Source organism: Sciurus vulgaris, assembly GCF_902686455.1.
Source record: "Sciurus vulgaris genome assembly, chromosome: 11".
In the NCBI taxonomy this organism is placed as follows: domain Eukaryota; kingdom Metazoa; phylum Chordata; class Mammalia; order Rodentia; family Sciuridae; genus Sciurus; species Sciurus vulgaris.
The window spans coordinates 88,992,521-89,009,611 of NC_136472.1; the positions used below are offsets into that span (position 1 = coordinate 88,992,521).

The 17,091-nt window shown below is 40.9% G+C and overlaps 1 protein-coding gene across 7 annotated transcripts in view; it reads left to right on the plus strand.

Annotated features, from left to right (window-relative positions):
- The first annotated feature begins 13,976 nt into the window (after positions 1-13,976).
- FAT3 (FAT atypical cadherin 3) overlaps positions 13,977-17,091 on the plus strand; it is a 621,727-nt gene continuing 618,612 nt past the window's right edge. For 5 of the 7 annotated variants that reach the window (XM_079105517.1, XM_079105518.1, XM_079105520.1 and 2 more), the window contains exon 1: positions 14,202-14,334. The gene's annotated coding sequence lies outside the window, so the exon portion shown is untranslated. Of the gene's footprint in view, positions 14,335-17,091 lie in introns of all 7 variants that reach the window. The other 2 variants (XM_079105519.1, XM_079105516.1) reach the window with 2 other exon arrangements.

The window sequence follows — 17,091 nt, forward strand, 5'->3', positions numbered from 1 at the left end:
ATGGAGGTGAAGGTTCCAGGCTCTTGATTAAGAGATAGTTTCAAGTTTGGTTTCTCCACTAGCAGTGGGGCAAAAGATGGAATTCCAAGTCTCACATATAAAAAAAGAATAATGACAATATGAACTTTATTGAGTTGCTATGAAAATAAATAATGCATGTAAAACACTTAGAACATTGCCAAACCTATAGTAACAATGTATTTTAGCAGCTCATGTATTGTTCTGATTTGAGAGTGAATTTAAATGCATTGTTCAGGATCACATGTCACATCCAGGGCTAGAACCCTGGTTTTGTCTCCCTGTTTAGTGATATTTCCTTTGAGTCAAATGACTAAGAGGCATGGATACTAGTTTCAGATTTTGAACCTTAACATCTAGCACAACATTCTGCATGTAATGTATAGTCAATAAATACTGTTGAATAACTAACTGGTGGCAGAGTCAAATTATACAGTTGCTAATGCATAATAAAAATAAAATGTGCTTCAGTGCTTTGCTTGGCATTGCTTTGGAGATCATTCAAGATACAAACATCATTTGTTGTTTCAGTCAACTCTCTAGTGATAAAAATTTTAGGTGTCTCATCATGAATAAATCTTTCAAAGATATATTTTGCTCCAGCAGAGCTACTCTTAACACTTAGATGTTTGGGAGCTAAGTCAAGTGCACATTGTCTTTTTGGATGAAAAGCATTTGGTGGGTTTGGCTTCTTTCGGGAGGAAAGGCTTTTGCTTCTGACTGAAGAGTGACCTGTGGCAGAGACTCCCATGCCCGTGTATCTGAGAAAGGGGAAACTTGTCTGGATAAAAGGAGTCTATCTAATGGGCCCATGACAAGAATGATGAGTTCATGCAGACTCTGAAAAGGTCGAGTTACTGAAGCCCAGGCAAATGGGAAAAAAAAAAAGAACAGAGACTTTCTTGAGATCTATATGCTGAAACATAAACCTATCTTTTGCTATGTCAATTAAAGGTACATTATTGCAATTTCTTTACTTCCTTAATGATTACTATTGTACTTTCTACTCTACTGAGCAACCACTGTGTACCAGGCACTATATGTACATCATAGTTGTACTGTATATATACCATTGCTCATTCAATCCTCCCAATTTTCCTATACTACATGAGGAATTGGAATTATGGGTAAGGTATGCATTCACATGGCTTACCTTTATATCACCACTACCTAGAACAATGCAAATATAACAGATTTTAAGTGGTCTTTACTGAATGTATGAAGAGGATAAGTACTATCATCCAATTATGAAACTTGGAAAGGTCAAGTGTTCTGCACAGGTGAGGAAGTGGAGGGGTGGAGTCTGGATCCCAGATCCATGCACCCTCAAATCCTACCCAGTGCCACTGTGCATGTTGCTCTTACTAATTTATCTCTAGGTTCTTCCCTTTTCAAAGCAGATCATGTCACCCCCATTAGTTCTCTAAAACACTGTCCTCATCTTGTGGCTTCTCAACTGAAAAGTCTCTCAACAGCCTTGAGATGATGTTCAAACTCTCCTCCTAAGCTTTTCAGGCCCTATAATGTCTAACCTTCACATTATTCTTCACCATTAATACCACCACAGAAAAGCTTTAGCCCAGTACTCTCTGTTCCTTGAATGAATCTTGGGCATTTCTGACCTCTACACCTTTCCCTGTGTAGGTGTCACTTGAAATTGCCAATTCATTCTTCCCAACCATCTAAATCCCCTCCCATTCTTTCACATTCAGTCCATGAGCTCTCATTATGTACCTCACCATCAGATAATGTTCTTTCTGATTACTGGTCTTTGGTAGGAAGGCAACACTTATTTCTATAACTAAATTATGTCTATAAAATTTTGAGAAAGGATCATAGCCAGTAGCCACCATTACAAACACCGTATAGTAGAGAAGAACTATTGTGTTTGGATGATCTAGGCAACTGAGTATTTTAAGGTAAGCTAGCTAGATGGTGGGCACACACACACATCTTCACATACATACATATATATGAAATTATTAGTTTAGAACAGAAAAAAGGAGATCTAACAATCGTATCTTGAAACTGTAAGAAGACTATTGTATTTCCTCTCTCCTTATTTCTTACCATTTTCTGTTTGGAGGGTCCTTTGTGTTTCTGTTGCAGAGCAGAGATTAGCAATGCTGTAGGATAGCCTGTTGACAATCCAGGGCCATACCAGCCTGGATGGGCTAGTTCAAAGGTTCTGATCAAGATTTCATTTGGCTCTATTCAACAGGTATAGATGTTTGAGTGTAAGATTTTGCTGCAGGGTTATGGCTAATGGAAGTTCTCAGTGACTTCAACTGGTACATAACTGAGTACCATCAAAAATACCAAGGTAAGTTAGGTATTGCCCCTACAAAAAAGGAAGACTTAGGGAAGAACATTTTTACCAACCCTTGTTAGTGCAAAAAACCACTATGATAGACTTCTTATACTTAGGATGGAAGTATCATTCAGATGAAAGATGATTATTTCTTTCAAATTAATCAATGGTAAGGGAAATATTCATTTTCTGACAAACTCAATGGCTTGTCATAATGGAGACAGGGAAGAAGCTGTCTTTTTCCTGCAGTAGCTCATACCACCAAAATAAATAAATAATCTGTTTAAATCCAATCTCAGAAGAACTGTTTCTAATACATTTAGGGTAAGAGAATGATTTGTGCTGAGCAATCTTCAACCAGCAGCTGTTCATGTTTCTCAGAGGAATCCAGTTGCTTCCTAACAATTATTATTTGGAACAATCCCCTGGGGAGTTTCAGGAACCAGACTGAAGCCTCTACACCATGTGGAGTACAGGCAGATTTGAGATCCTAATAACGGCTCTGGGAATGTTTTTCAAATAATTGTTGATTTTAAAAACATGGTTTCTTTTCTTTAAAATAAAAACAGGTAGGAATTTAAAGATAACCTGAAAGGGGTAGCTACTCTGGAAAGGAATTATGTATCATATTGAATTAAAATTACTATTGATGGGTCTTACAGAATATAGTAATCTAAGTAGGTGTAACTAGAGTAGAAAGCAAGCTCCTTCACATCAACCTCTAGGCCTCTGCTCTGGAACATAAAAAACACTTAGGAGTGTTATATAATGAATTCATGCTGTGCAAGTGAACAAATGGCCCTGAAAATGAATAAAAGTACTGATGGTTATTTTCTACCATGACTCTTATTGAGTGGATTATTCCCAGAGTTATGGTTTAGATGTGAGGTTTCCCCCAAAAGCTCATGTGTAAGACAATACAAGAAGGTTCAGAGGAGAAATGATTGGGTTCTAAGAGTCTTAACCCAGTCAGTGAATTAATCCCCTAAGTGGGATTAACTGAGTGGTAACTGAAATGGTAGGGTGTGGCTGGAGGAGGTAGGAACTGGGGCATGACTTGGGGCATGTATTTGTATCTAGAGACCCCTCTCTCTCTCTCTGCTTCCTGATCACCTCTGCCACACTCTTCTGCCATGATGTTCTGTCTTACCTCGAGCCCCAAGGCATGGAGCCAGCCTTGGATGAACTAAGATCTCTGAAACCTTGAACCCTCTAATAAACTTTTCCTCCTCTACAATTGTTCTGGTTGGGTCCTTTTAGTCACACCTATGAATAAAGCTGACTAAAACACCCAGGGTATCAGGATTCAAAAACAAACAAACAAACAAACAAAAAAAAAAAACCCTCACTATCATAAGTAATATCCAGATTTACAGTAATTAAAATGTACTTTTTCCTAAATCATCTATAACTTCCAAATATCCTAACCATAATGGACTAAAGTAAACATATTCATAAGTGTTTTGTTGGGCACAAGCCCCTGACCAAAATACACTGAACATAAAGTGTGGCATGATTTCAAAATGTTATTTGTCAATACCAGAAGAGGACCAACTTCATGAACCTTGATGACTAATGAAAACACTGTGCTACCTTCAGGACCTAGAGGATGCTTGACAGATTTGCAGAAGATTTTCACAGTGCACTGGCCTCTCCGCTAGCTTCCAGGAGTGTCGCTTCAATGCCTTGTAATGCCGTTACTGTCACTCCCAAACAAGCTCAGAAATATGTACTGAGAAATGAAATTTTCTTTACACATTCCTTCACCTAAGCCCTCCAACTCCGAAAGCTAGAAAGCTCTATTAAACAAGAGTTTTGTCTTAAAGGCAAATAGAGTTATTGACATGAGGTTTCAAGTATCTCATGGTATGGTATGTAATACTTAAAGAATGACTTTAAAAAAATGTTACTGATTTTTGATGCAACTTGAAAAAAATGAAAATACTTTCCATGTAACCCCTTAAGCATTCTTTCATTTTTCAAGGTGCCTAATCCTTGTAAGTAATCTGATTACTTTTTAATACCAACAAGGATTGCTTATTATTACTTGTCTCAAAATTCCCATCTCAAGGTTTCAAAAATAAAGTGTATCTCTGAGACTATGTAGGCAACAATATTTATAAGGTACACAAACTTTAATCCCAGGTCACACTTATGCAAAACTTCTCTTAGCAGGAAAATCAACCCCCTGAGACAATAGGCAGCAGAAGTTTCCATAGTTAGTCAACTTTCTCTTTTATGATTCTAAAATGAAAGGATGTATCCCAAGGTGTACTTCACAGTGCATCAGATATAGCTTCTTTGTATCATTCATGGACCAGCATAAAATCACATAAATCAGGGTGAGAATGAAAAAATCTGTCAACCAGGCAACGTAAATGCAGATACTCACTGTTCTGTGGTCAGGTAGTTAATTTCCCCTCAACAGGTCTCTAGTTGGCTTCAGCCTGAAGCGAAGAGGTTGGAACACTTTAGGATACTCTGGATGCTTTTACCTGCAGCTGTGCCTACCTAAGCAAAATGAATTGACTAATTGAAGCAATTACTTAGCAATTCAAGCCCAAACACCTCCCCATGAAGAAGCAGTGAGGATAATTTGGAGTTTTTGCCAAATTAGTCAAGTTGACTTCTTTCTCTGCATAGATTTCAAGATTGAGTTAAAGAAGTATAATGCTTCCATGCTTGAGGATAGCAGATCAGTCCACCTGGGTTTGCAGTAGGAAGATCTAGTTCTAATATTTTAACCAGTATCAGAATAGGAATTGTCAAATGCAAATTGCTTGGCTGCACCCCCAATTTGATTTACTAGGTCTGGCCTAGGGCTTGGGAATTTGCATTTTTAACAATTTCCTGTTTGAGGAAGATGCTACTTACTAGTTCAGGGTCCACATTTTGAGAACCACTGATTTAGGTCTCTCCCTTAGGAATCTTAAGACATATAAGACTTCTTAGGGTAGACCATTCTCTCCTATCTCTTGAAAACCTGAACAAATAAGGTTGGGTTGTGTTTATTCAATCAAGAAACAAACATTTTATTTAGACCTGCCATGTGATGCTCATCTTAATGATTCAGAGATAGAAGGCCATTTTTCCAGAAACATACAAAAACACATGAAGAGGAGGAGGAGACAGTGTGAAGAGCAATATCAGAGAAAAAAAGTGGAACACAAAATTTCCACCCAGACTGGTGATCATTAGTAAAATCCCAGGCTGGAGTTGGGGTGGGGAGTAGAAAAGAACTGAAAATAAGGGTGCTAAGGTTGCAAGGCTTGTTGACCTTGATGAGAGTTCTGTTACTCAGTTCAGAACTTCCTGATGTCAAGAATAATTTACACCACAAAGCTGTCCAACCCTGGCCACTCTGCACATAATGGGTTGCAGTGTATGAATGAATTGATGTCAATGCTTAATAAATACTGTATAATGACCCCCCAATGGAAAATGTACTGAGTGCAGTAGCTTGGATCAAATTGATTCCTAAATCAGAGCCAGAGGAAAAATAACCTTTAATTAGCACAAATCTGGTTTGAATTTGGACTGGTAGATTTTGAAATGGAAGAAAAAAAAAAAAAAAAAAAAGAACTGCATCCTATTGTCAACTCTTTTTCTGAACCTGCTATTTCCTCACAATCAGTAGTTTTTTCACCTTACAAAAACTCACCTGTATTTGGTAACTGGTTTCTTGCAGATAATCAGATATGAAAGCAAATGTTTTTCTAGTGTTTTGTGGGTTATTTTGGGGCGGAGGGAGTTTGGTGGTGGTTGTTTTGATTTTTGGGGGGTTATGGGCAACATAGCCACAGGCAGCAAGATACTTGTTCATAGTGACATTTTCCTTATGCAAATAGTTTGATGAAGTTCACTTTTGAAAAATTACATTGACATTTATGGGCTAACATTTGACCTGGCAAAATGAAAGGGGTCTTAATTTGTTTAGCAAAAAAAAAAAAAAAAAAAAAAAAAAAAAAACCTCCAAAATGAAGTATAAATAGCCCTTTTCATTAATTCAAAATGCAAAGGATGTCTATGTTCCCTGAGGTGATATGACAACATTTATGTTTAATAATACTTTGCTGATTCAATTAAAATCAGATTTAAAAAAAAATCGATCGTTCTAATTTGTTCACCAACATTTTGTAAAGGTTTTTTCATTCTCTTTGGTTTTGGAGATCCCTGTTTCAGATGTATTTCTTTATAGTGTCTACATCAGTAAATGAATGAGATAGAAAATAAGTATTTCTTCCTTTTAATGAGTAGACAAATATTTATTCTTTACCTACAATATTTTAGTAGGTACACTAGTGAAGTAACTAGGGACTGAAGTCAGAGCAGTTATGACCTGGGCAAACCAAAAGACAGTGAGAGATATAATCCAACTTGAAGATTATATGGGACCTCTAATTAATGAATCTCACTTTTAAATTGCATGACAACTTTCCCTTTCATTAGTTAAAAAAATAAATAAATAAAATGAAAAAACAGAAAAAAAAAAGCTTAATTTTCAAACAACTCATGTTGCAGAGTCTTTAAGCTGGTTGTTTGAAACTTAAGTAAATGTTTTTCCCACAAAAAGAAGTTATAAATGGGAGTCTAAGCAGACTACCCTGCATAAGCATATTTCATTCATAATACAACTTACATATTGTATATAGTGACAGAGAGTAAGAACCTATAACCTACAAATAAGTTTTAAAGTTGATTTGGAATGAAAACTCTAAAATTTCAACCTTAAGATATTTGATGTTTAATTAGAGGTCAAGAAGGTACATAAAAATGTTTGTTGAAGATAGTGAAGTGGGAATGAAACTATTTATATCTTGGTACCAGATAACATTTGTTCTTTTGTTTGTAAAACTATGTGAAAACATATGACATGAGCAGCCCTTAAAATACTTTATTCTTATCAATCATGGTTAGTGTTGAACTTCAGCTCATAAATAAAGCAAGAGAAAAGGAATGAAATGTCCCCACCACTGGGGTGGCAGTGGCGATGGGAACTAAACAAGCAGGTGAAAGAACCTATTTGTAGCACTGCTCGCTGTTGCACTTTTCATGTCTTCTTGATAAAGGGTGACTTCTACACTGACCTAGACCCAAAAAGATACATGTCTGTTTTTCCTATTATATCTCCAGCACTCAAGCAGAGAGCCAAGTACATAACTGTTCAAAAATAATGTGGAATAAATGGTGGATGAATGAATGGATGGATGAACAAAGAAAGACCAGAATTGTAGATGTGTTTATAATAAATGTCAGAAATTACAATGATCAGTTTACATTTACTAGCTAAAGAAAAGGAAGAAAAAAGTCAAAGGTGGGGATATAAAAAGGAATGTCCCATAGGATAAAGGTAGTAAGAAATTTACCTGGTTAAAACCAAGTTGTTAGGAGTGTTTTATGTTTGGTTTGGTTGCTGTTACAAAATAAGAGGGATTGCAATAGTTAACGTATGAAAGTTAATTGGCAAAGAAAGACATGTACAAGTAAAATGAGTGGCACACTAAGTGTGAGATGGGAGGAGAAGGTCCCAGAGCATGCAGGCACAGGGATGGGTGACAGCATTTTCTGCTGAGAATTTAAAAAGGCAGTCTATATTTTAGTACTACTACTATATTGGTCAGTGTTCTCTAGAGGAACAGAACCAACAGGGTGTGTGTGTGTGTATTTACAAAAAGAGGGAATTTATTAGATTGGCTTACAGAACCATAAGCTGTATAGTTCCACAATGGCCGTCTGCAGGGTAGAGAGCTGGAGGACCCAGGAGCTGCTCAGTCTAAGAAGTTGAAACCTCATAACAAGAGGTGTCAAAAAAGGAATTGAAGGCCTTGAAACTCTAGAGAGCCACTGGGTAGAGTCTACTTTGGAAGAGCTGGAGTCTGATGTCCTCAATTGCATCAGCAATTAAGAACCCAATAAAGAAGAATTGAGCTTGAATCTGCTGCTGTTGCCTTGTTCTTCCAACTTCCTTGTTCCATCCAGACCTCCATTCTATTGAACTGTGCTGCCCACACTTAGAGTGGGTCTCTGCTTCAGTTGACAGTCTCACATGCCAGCTATTTCTAGAAACACCCTCACAGAGACACCCAGAAATCTCTTAGTCATAGGCATCTCTTAATCCAATCAAGTTGGCAATTCAGATTAACCACTACAACTACCTACCTTCAATTCTAAAAAAAAAAAAAAAAAAAATCCAGTGATAAATTATTTCTCTATAACAACATCTTTTTTGGTTTACATTTTTTAAAAAATCCTGCAGTTACTCTTGAGTTTTAATTATAAACCCTAAACTAGCACTTTAATTACTTACCCTTTCATAAATCTTCTACCCTTAAGTGGAGGTTAATTTAAAGAACTTCCAGTTGAATGATGGGTCCTCAATACAGGTGATCTGAGTTATACATATTTGTTTTAAGAGTCAGTGCTTAAAAGAATTATCTAAGCTTATTTCAAGTACAGTTTGTGCCTCCAACACGATAGTACTAGATAATCTGTTCAAACAGCAGATTTGAGAAAGCAGTGCTAGTATTGTAAAAGAAAAAAGTTGCAGAGACAGATTGTGAGTTCTGTCAAAATTTTCTCATATACAAAATTTTCCTTAACCTGGACTCTGTGGAAGGACTCAATATAGTGAGGCCCTGAGCAACTTAGCACAACCCTGCCTCAAAATAAAAAATAAAAAGGGTTGGGGATCTTGCTCAGTGGTCAAGCACCCCTGGGCTCAATCACTGGTACCTTAAAAAAAAAAAAAAAAAATGACTTCAAGACAGAGAGCTATATTTTACCTCCCCCTTCACTCTTTGGCCAGATTCTCTTCTGCAAAGTTCCAAATGCACAGACTTGCTGTACTCCTTAGCAGAGTTTAAGAAATAAGCATGTGGTAAAAAAAATTACTGCAACTTCAGAAAGATGTTAAGTATAGGGATAATGAAGACTTTCATTTCAACCTATGGCAATAATGCTTAATAAACATTTTGTCACTATAAAAAAAAACTACTTAAATAGAATGCAAATATGTATGTGTATGCAAGTATGTAGTCTTTCAGGAAAAGTACTGGGGAATGAGAGCTACCAAGTTTTGCTATGTCCATGTAGGAATATACCAAGATGAATCCCAATTATACATGAAATTATAATGTACTTATTAAAATAATGATAATAATAGAAGGCAAAACAGTAGAGCAAGTATGTAAGGATTAGGGAGGAGTGGAGGGAAAGGGAAAGTAGTAGGAGATGAGATGATCAAATCATGCTATGTGCATATTCAAATATGGCATAATGAATCCCACCACTATGTATAAAATAATGCATCAATAAAAATAAATTTAAAAGTTCTATAAGCTAAATCAAAGGCATTTGTGACCCCAAAACATGAAGAAACCCTAGGATAGAGCACATTCAATGTTTCTTCTATATCCTACAATTATTTGTGTTTATAATATATACAGCCAAGTGGGAAAACTATTTTCTATAAAAAATTTTCTGGGATAATATTACAGTTGTATATTAAATTTATTATGTGTGCCATTTCTAATTATGAAACATAATTTTTCAATAGTGAATTTGAAATTTAAGGAAGTTCATTTATAAATGAAGAGCAAAAAGGAGGCAAATGATTGTTTCCATCCACAGTTCGTCCCTTTATCGAAATACTATGATTAAGTAATAGTGAATATCTGGAAAAACATCATTTTGTTATATTTGAATAAAAGTTTGACTTGTAATATCTACATGGATGATAAGATGTAATACCATATATGGAGTTAGAATTAATGAAGTTTAGCAAGGAGAAAATAGTAGAGTCTAAATTTTGTTCTAGCTTGTAGCAGTGATTTTAAACTCAGAAGACATAAAATACTTGCTTAATGGTTGGTCTCCAAAAATAGTAATAGTTAAAATATTTTAAAGTTAACTATATTTTAAACACATGCTCTACAAATTATTTCATTTATTCCTAAAATAATCTATCAGATAGGTGCCCTTATAGATCTCTTAATACATATAAAGGAACTAAAAGCTAGACAAATTAGAGAATTTACCTAAGGTAATAAAGTTTTAAAGTAGAATGTGAAGGTTCTAACTCTGTCTGCTTCCTTCCAGAGCCTATCTGCTAAACCACCAACATAAACAGACTACAATCATAATATAAGTTGACTTTACCTATTCCAAAAAAGCCTGCAGTAACAGAGTCATCTATCTTTGATTGACTACTTCCAGGGAAGGAGATTCTACCACCTTCCTAAATAGCCCATTATTGTAACAAATTTCTTTCTTAAAGGAAACCACTTGTGAATATTTATGGAAGGTTAACAATAAGGTAGGTATTGCCTCAAATGTCACACTAGGCAAGTCCCTCCTGATCATCAATTTTATGAACACAGAGATAAACTGAATGGGATTAATATGAACGGATTTGTGTGGGATAGAATTGATCTCAAAGAGGAGCATTATATATATTATATATATGTATATATACACACACATGCACACACACACATATGGGCACACACAAAAAGAGCACATATATATCTTTGTGATGAAATATATGTATGTATATATAATTAATAATGTGATCACTATATATGTGTACATATATATTATCCTCATAGGATATTTTGAAATATCATTTGACTATTGGTTAATGTAAATATTCAGGATTGATGGTAGGTGTTTTAGCCTGGTATTGTCAGAAAGGAGAATGAGAATTTACTGAAAATATCTTATTGGGGAGTGACAGCCCAGGGAGCAATTAAGGACAGAGAAGGGAAGGATGGAGAACCAGGACAGGATGTGCCATGCAGCTGGCCACTGCTTCAAGAGAATGGCTACTTCCTTCAGCAAGACCATCTGTAAGCTCTATGTCACAGGTCAGGATCCTTCACTTGCGGATGGAGAAAGAGGATATATCCATAGGTTCCCATCTGCCATTTTTCAAAGGTTTACCACAAAGTGTCTAATCTCTTACACCTTTAAGTTTCAGTTTACAGTGAAATTTCAACTAAGAATCCCTTGGGTGGGAGTGAGCTGCCAAAGCAGCCCAGGGCAAAGCACAGTCAGATTGTACCTATGTGAAGCTGGTCAGAGCTGGCAGAGAACTGTTTGCCTCTGCAATGACTAAAAGGGACAGAAAAGACCCAGAGGATCTGAAGTGAAGCACAGGAACTGTGATACAGCAAGTAACATGTTTTTATTATAGTTTTCAGGTTTTTTATTTTTTGGTTTTCTTTCCAGTGAAAACATCAATGTCCTATCTACCTTACTTAATCTGTCTAATAGAAGATTCTCTAGTTTTCATTTGTTCTTTCTTTGAATATTTACTAGTACATATTGAGTGTGCCAGGCTTTTTGAAGGGAGCTGGGGGTAAAAATGGAATATAGTGAACAAATCTATGCTGTCACAAAGCTCACTGTTTTATCAACTCTGTGTCTTCAACAGTACTAGCACATAGTAAGTTTTGAAAGAAATGAAACAATTTTCTAATATTATGGGGACTATTAGCACAATGAATATTAAGTATTATGCATATTTGAAGTGACCAGAGGGTGCCCTACTAGATAAACCACTTTACTATCCTTGCAGGAAGTCTCTTACCCACCAACTGTAATGGCTTATTTCTGCCCTGGGAGTATAGACTGTTTACTTTATTATCTATGTGCTGCCTAGGGATAGGGAGGCTGAAATTTAGACAGATTTCTGTGCTTATTGGTAAGAAGCCTCTGAGGCCTAAAAGAACGTTTGGATAAAGTGAAATCCAGGAGCCTTACCAGAAGCAGTGGCCACTCCTCCACTCACCTGGCTGCCTTCCCAGGCAGAAGGTGGAAGAAGCCTTGTCTGACTGCCAGCATTCCTTCCATGAACATCCCAGTGGTCAAACAACTACCAGCTGACTCTACTCAAAGTGCCTGATTTCAGGAGCCAACTTGTTCCAGCTCTTTCACAGAAGCCTTGGGTGGGAAATACATCGATTCATTAAAATCTTTGATGCAAAGTTAGCTGTGTTTTGTTGGTCACAAGAAAAATGCCATGTCAGGGACATATTTATATGGCAATAAACTTTTAATGCCCTAGAATGCAGATGAATTATAATAAAATCAGAATACAATTGGTCAAATGATATTTTAGAGTTCAGGTAAATTTTCCTAGCCCTAGTAGTGGTTTTCTTCAGCCCAGTCACATCTTCTGTTCTTCTGACAATGAAACTCTTGGTAACATCATGCTTTTGCCCCTGAATTAGCTGATGTATGGAGTGCTGTCACTATTCCTTAATAATCCCATTAAACTCTCAGGGAAGAGGGACCAAAGCATGCCATGTGCTTCATGGGCCAGTGAAATCAGTGAGGCTGCTGGTTGCTTTCAAGGGGAACTCCCTACCCATGGGGACTGGAGAGCCTTTGTGTAGCTACTAAGAAAACAGAGGTTCCAGGCTGGGAGGTGAAAGACCAGAAAGGTAAACTCTGTAGGCTCTTCAAGGGGCTTGATCTAGTGACTAAGCACAAAGTCCTTTAATAGTAACTCTAACCTCACTCCTAAAAAAGCGTTGCCTGGTTCAAAAAGAAAGATTTCCTCTGAGAAAAAGATCTCCAAGTCTGGCCTGCCTCTTCCCTGGAGCTAATTGATTTGGGGAGAAACAGGCAACTCAAGGGTTTACATACCCACATTAGAGACAGATGTGATGAGTGTGTGTGTGTGTGTGTGTGTGTGTGTGTGTGTAGCGGGGTGGGTGAGGAGGGCACGTGGGTGGTGTCAGAATTGCCTCTCTACTAAAAGGGGAAGAAAAGCAAAAGTGTGAGGACACACTTTGTGGGGGACAAGAGTGTACTTCGCCACAGCAGCGTGGGATAAAGAAAGGTGAGGGAGTGTGAGTGGGGCAGAAGTTACTGGAATACGAGGACTTAACAGTTGTAATTGCAAATCATGAAACCCCCAATCAATCACTCATCCCCACCACATCTCCAAGTATCTTTTCTCCATTCGCCTCAAAAAAAAAAAAAAAGATGGTTTGGGGTCAAAGGAGAACATAATCTGATATGTCTTTGGTTTAATTTCCTCCTCTACACGGTAATGGACTACCCCCGGGTTCTATAAATATGTGGAAAAGTAGTAGGAACCCTGTACTGTAAAGTGAAACAGCATTTTTGATGGTATAATCTTCACGCTACAAACTAGTTTTGGGGCCATAGGGAACCCATTTTAACCTCGCTATGCCTCAGTTTCCTTGTCTGCCCTAGAGGAGTAACGTGTGCAATCTACATATAGGGCTGTAGTCTGGGTCAGACGATGTGCAATGTGAGCTCTCTGAAGCTGGCACCATGCTCTTCTCGCGGCAGGAAACCACGTTTGTGTTATCCCCGAGCACTGAGAGTGGGGTGGAGGAAGACTGGAGCTCTAAAATTAGTCCAGCTTCCAGGCCCGACGCCGGGAGCGCCCTCCAGCTTGCCGCGTCTCCCCCGCAGCCCCCCTCCCACTCGCCCCCTCGTCCGTGCGCCACGCTCGGAGATCACTAGTCATCCCCGACGCGGATGCTTCTCTCCCTCTCGCCCCTTTCGCTCGCGGTTTGAGAGGAGGAGGCAGTGAGCGAGAAGAGAGAGGGGGAGACCAGTGAGGGGCTTGGCGGTGCGTTGGCGTCGGCTGTGATGGGGAACCCGGAGCAGCTACGCAGAGAGCAGTAGCGGCGGCAGCCGCAGCTCAGAGCAGACACGAGAGCCGGCGCCTCTCCCGGCAGGCTGCGCTGTGATCTGGGCTGCGGATTGGGATCTCGAGCCCCAGTTCCTCTCCTCCCGCTGCCGTTCTCCTCCCGGCTCCCCTCCTCCGACTGCAAACCCGCGGCAGTGGCGACAGCGTCCCGAGCGCCAAGCGCCTCTGCTTGCTGCCCCAGTCCTCGCGAGCGCGCGGCGGGCACTGCGGTGGCAGCGGTTGGCTGTCCAGCTCGCCCTAGTCAAGAGCACTCGGAGAGGAAGACCACGGGAAAAGCGCTTGGTGGAGCGGTGGATCGCCGGCGGTGGCAAGGGTGCGTGGAGATTTTAGCGTGTTTATTTGACTGCCTGGTGCATTGGCTGGAGCGCTCCTTTTGGAGCACAGCCCCAGCTGCTGGGTGCAAATGGGCTCTGAGGTGGACTCGGGGAAGCAAAAGCCGGCAGAGCGCGTGGGGGAAACTTTTCACCTTGTAAAGTTCCTGCCTAGGCAGCCGAGAGAGCCACCACCGATTCAAGCAGGGAACCGGAGGCTGGGCCCTGAGGCTAGATCCGGCAGGTTGGCAAGGAGAGTTGGCCAAGTGTGGGAATAAGAATTTAGGGAGAGGATAAAAGGGGGTTTCCAGATCGGTGCACCCATCTCTGGCCAGCCACCTCCAGCCCCGGCTACCCGCTTGCAGGTGGATGAGAAAATGCAGGCGGCAAGGTTCTTTGGTAGCTGGTGCTTGCCGGGCTCAGTGGAGATTTTAAGATGCCAGTGGATGTGTGCACTTAGGGGACCCGGCGGCGCACAAGTTGGGTCCTTGGTAGACGAGGGACCGTGCAGATTAAAGAGTCCAGTCTTTACTTTGACCAGAAAGGGTTGCAGGTTACCAGACAGCCTGGAGATCCGCTCCCCACGTCTGTCTGGCTTGCAGAGGTCGTGGGCATGGTGAGAGGTACTGAATGGTAGCGGCCTTTGAACTGGGGGAGACAACCTTTACAGAGTAGACAGGAGGAAAGACAGTTTCTATTATCGTGACAGGGAGAGGAAAACGGAATGCTTTGGGAAAGTGCAGGATTTTTTGGCGGGCGTGCGGTATGTCTGCTTGTCTTCCAAAAGAGAACAGTGCAGGTCTGACCATCCCGAGAATGTGGAGCAGCCCTCTCCCGGGGTAGGTGTGGGAACATGAAGGCGTACCAGCTCGGACTCAGGCCCCTTTGGGTGCTGAGTATACCCTCTCGCAGAGGCCAGTGTGTGTGCAAGACTGGTGTGGGGATCTGAACGACACGGGCGGGAAGGCAGCAGAGGTGGCCTGGACCGCTTTCTCTTGGCGCTTGGTGAGTGAGAGGATTTGGCCAGTGGGGGTCGCTGAGCTAAAGTGCATCTGGCCCCCGGGTTTGCGAGAGGTGGCGAGCCCGGGTATTTTTAGCAGTGCTATGGTCTGTATTTCCCCCTCCTTTCTCTCTCTCTCTGACTTTTGTCATGCATGATTTCTGAAACGGAGAGACATTGGCGATGATTAGACTTTACAGAAATCAACTTTTTACTTTTCGCGGTCCCACTTTCATGGGCGGGGTCGCGCCTAGGGCAAGGACGAGGTGGTGGTAGGAGTTTGGCTCTGAGCTCAGGGACCTCTTGGGTTGCGGGAAAAGAAGAAAGGGGGCCGCTTCTGGTGTGTGTGTGTGTGTGTGTGTGTGTGTGTGTGTGTGTGTACGCGCGCGCATGCCGGCGGTGGTATCCTGAGGCTGCAGCGAGGTGTGATGGTGTGATAATGGGGGCAAACAAGGGATTGGGGGAAGAGTGTTCTCTGTATGGATTTGAAAAGATGAAGAGGCTGCGGAGAGTGGAAGGTCGCCGTAGGGGAGTAGGAGAGGCACCCACGAGGGAGAGAAGCCAGCGGGCCGCAGCGTGGGGGTCCCTCTGCGCCTGGCAGACTCCTTGTTCCTAGGCTGGAGCTTCATTTCATCGCCGCCCGCGCACGCAGACTGGGACTCCGTTTGGGGTTTCCGCGAACCTGCAGCAGTCGCTGCCGGAGGGAGGAACGCGGGACGGAGCTAATGACTGAAGAGTCTTTTCTCTTCTTCCCTCTTCCCCGCCCCCAGACTCCGGCGCGTTTGTTCCTAAGTTGGATCCCTCTGCCATTTACAAGTGTCAGACAAACCCGCGCTAACCTCCCCCACTCACTCTGGCCCCAGCCAGATGGGGGAGGGCGCGCCAGGGGAGGGGACCGAGCTGTCCACGAGGCGCTTAGCTACAGGCGACGCTCCCACCGGGGCTTGACCGGTTTGGGTTCCCATTTGTTGGTCCTTGATGTTTAAAAGATGTACATAAGATAACAGCCGAATCACTTCTGGGCACTTGTATTCCGCCGCTTTTCTCCTCCTCGCCTCGGACATATTAATTTTCTGGCCCCGACGCTTGTCTTTTCAAAGACTAGTCTGGGTGTAGGGAGGATGGGGGCGGGGGAGCTGGCCGACCAGTTCATCTTGGTGGATTTGTGCTCCTGGCTTTGTTGCTAGGATTACAGTCTCTGATTGCACCGGGGCCGAGCTAAAATAAATGCAGAGAGGCTGAGAACCTCCATAAAGACTGCAGATGACTTTGCTTTGATTCAGAAGGCAAATTCTGGTGGTGAATAGAGCTAACCCGCCATCTAGGAATTGAGCACCGAGATACCCACATCTCAGTATGGATCAAAGAGAGCCCAAATTTCGTCTCCACTGGCAGGCACGGAACTTCTCTTCACATTATCGGAAGCTCAGTGAGGTTCTAGTGTGACGTGGAGATTTGAATCTAATCAGGAAAGAAAGGGAGGGGATGGAGGAGAGAGAAGGGAGAGGAAATTTAAAAAATTGAGTTTCTGCAGAATTCTAGAAATTGCACAGAAACAATTCCTTCTACTTTTTTCTCTTTTAATTCTTAAATTGGAGCAGTTGAACAGTGAGAGAATAAAGAACAGCCAAGAAAACAAGGGCGCCAGGAGACAAAGACAAAAAAATGCGTAATAACTTAAATTCTTTGATGTGCTTTTATCTAATAGGGTTGGAGTGGTGGGGGAAGGTTTTTTTTTTTTAATTTTTTAAACATTCTA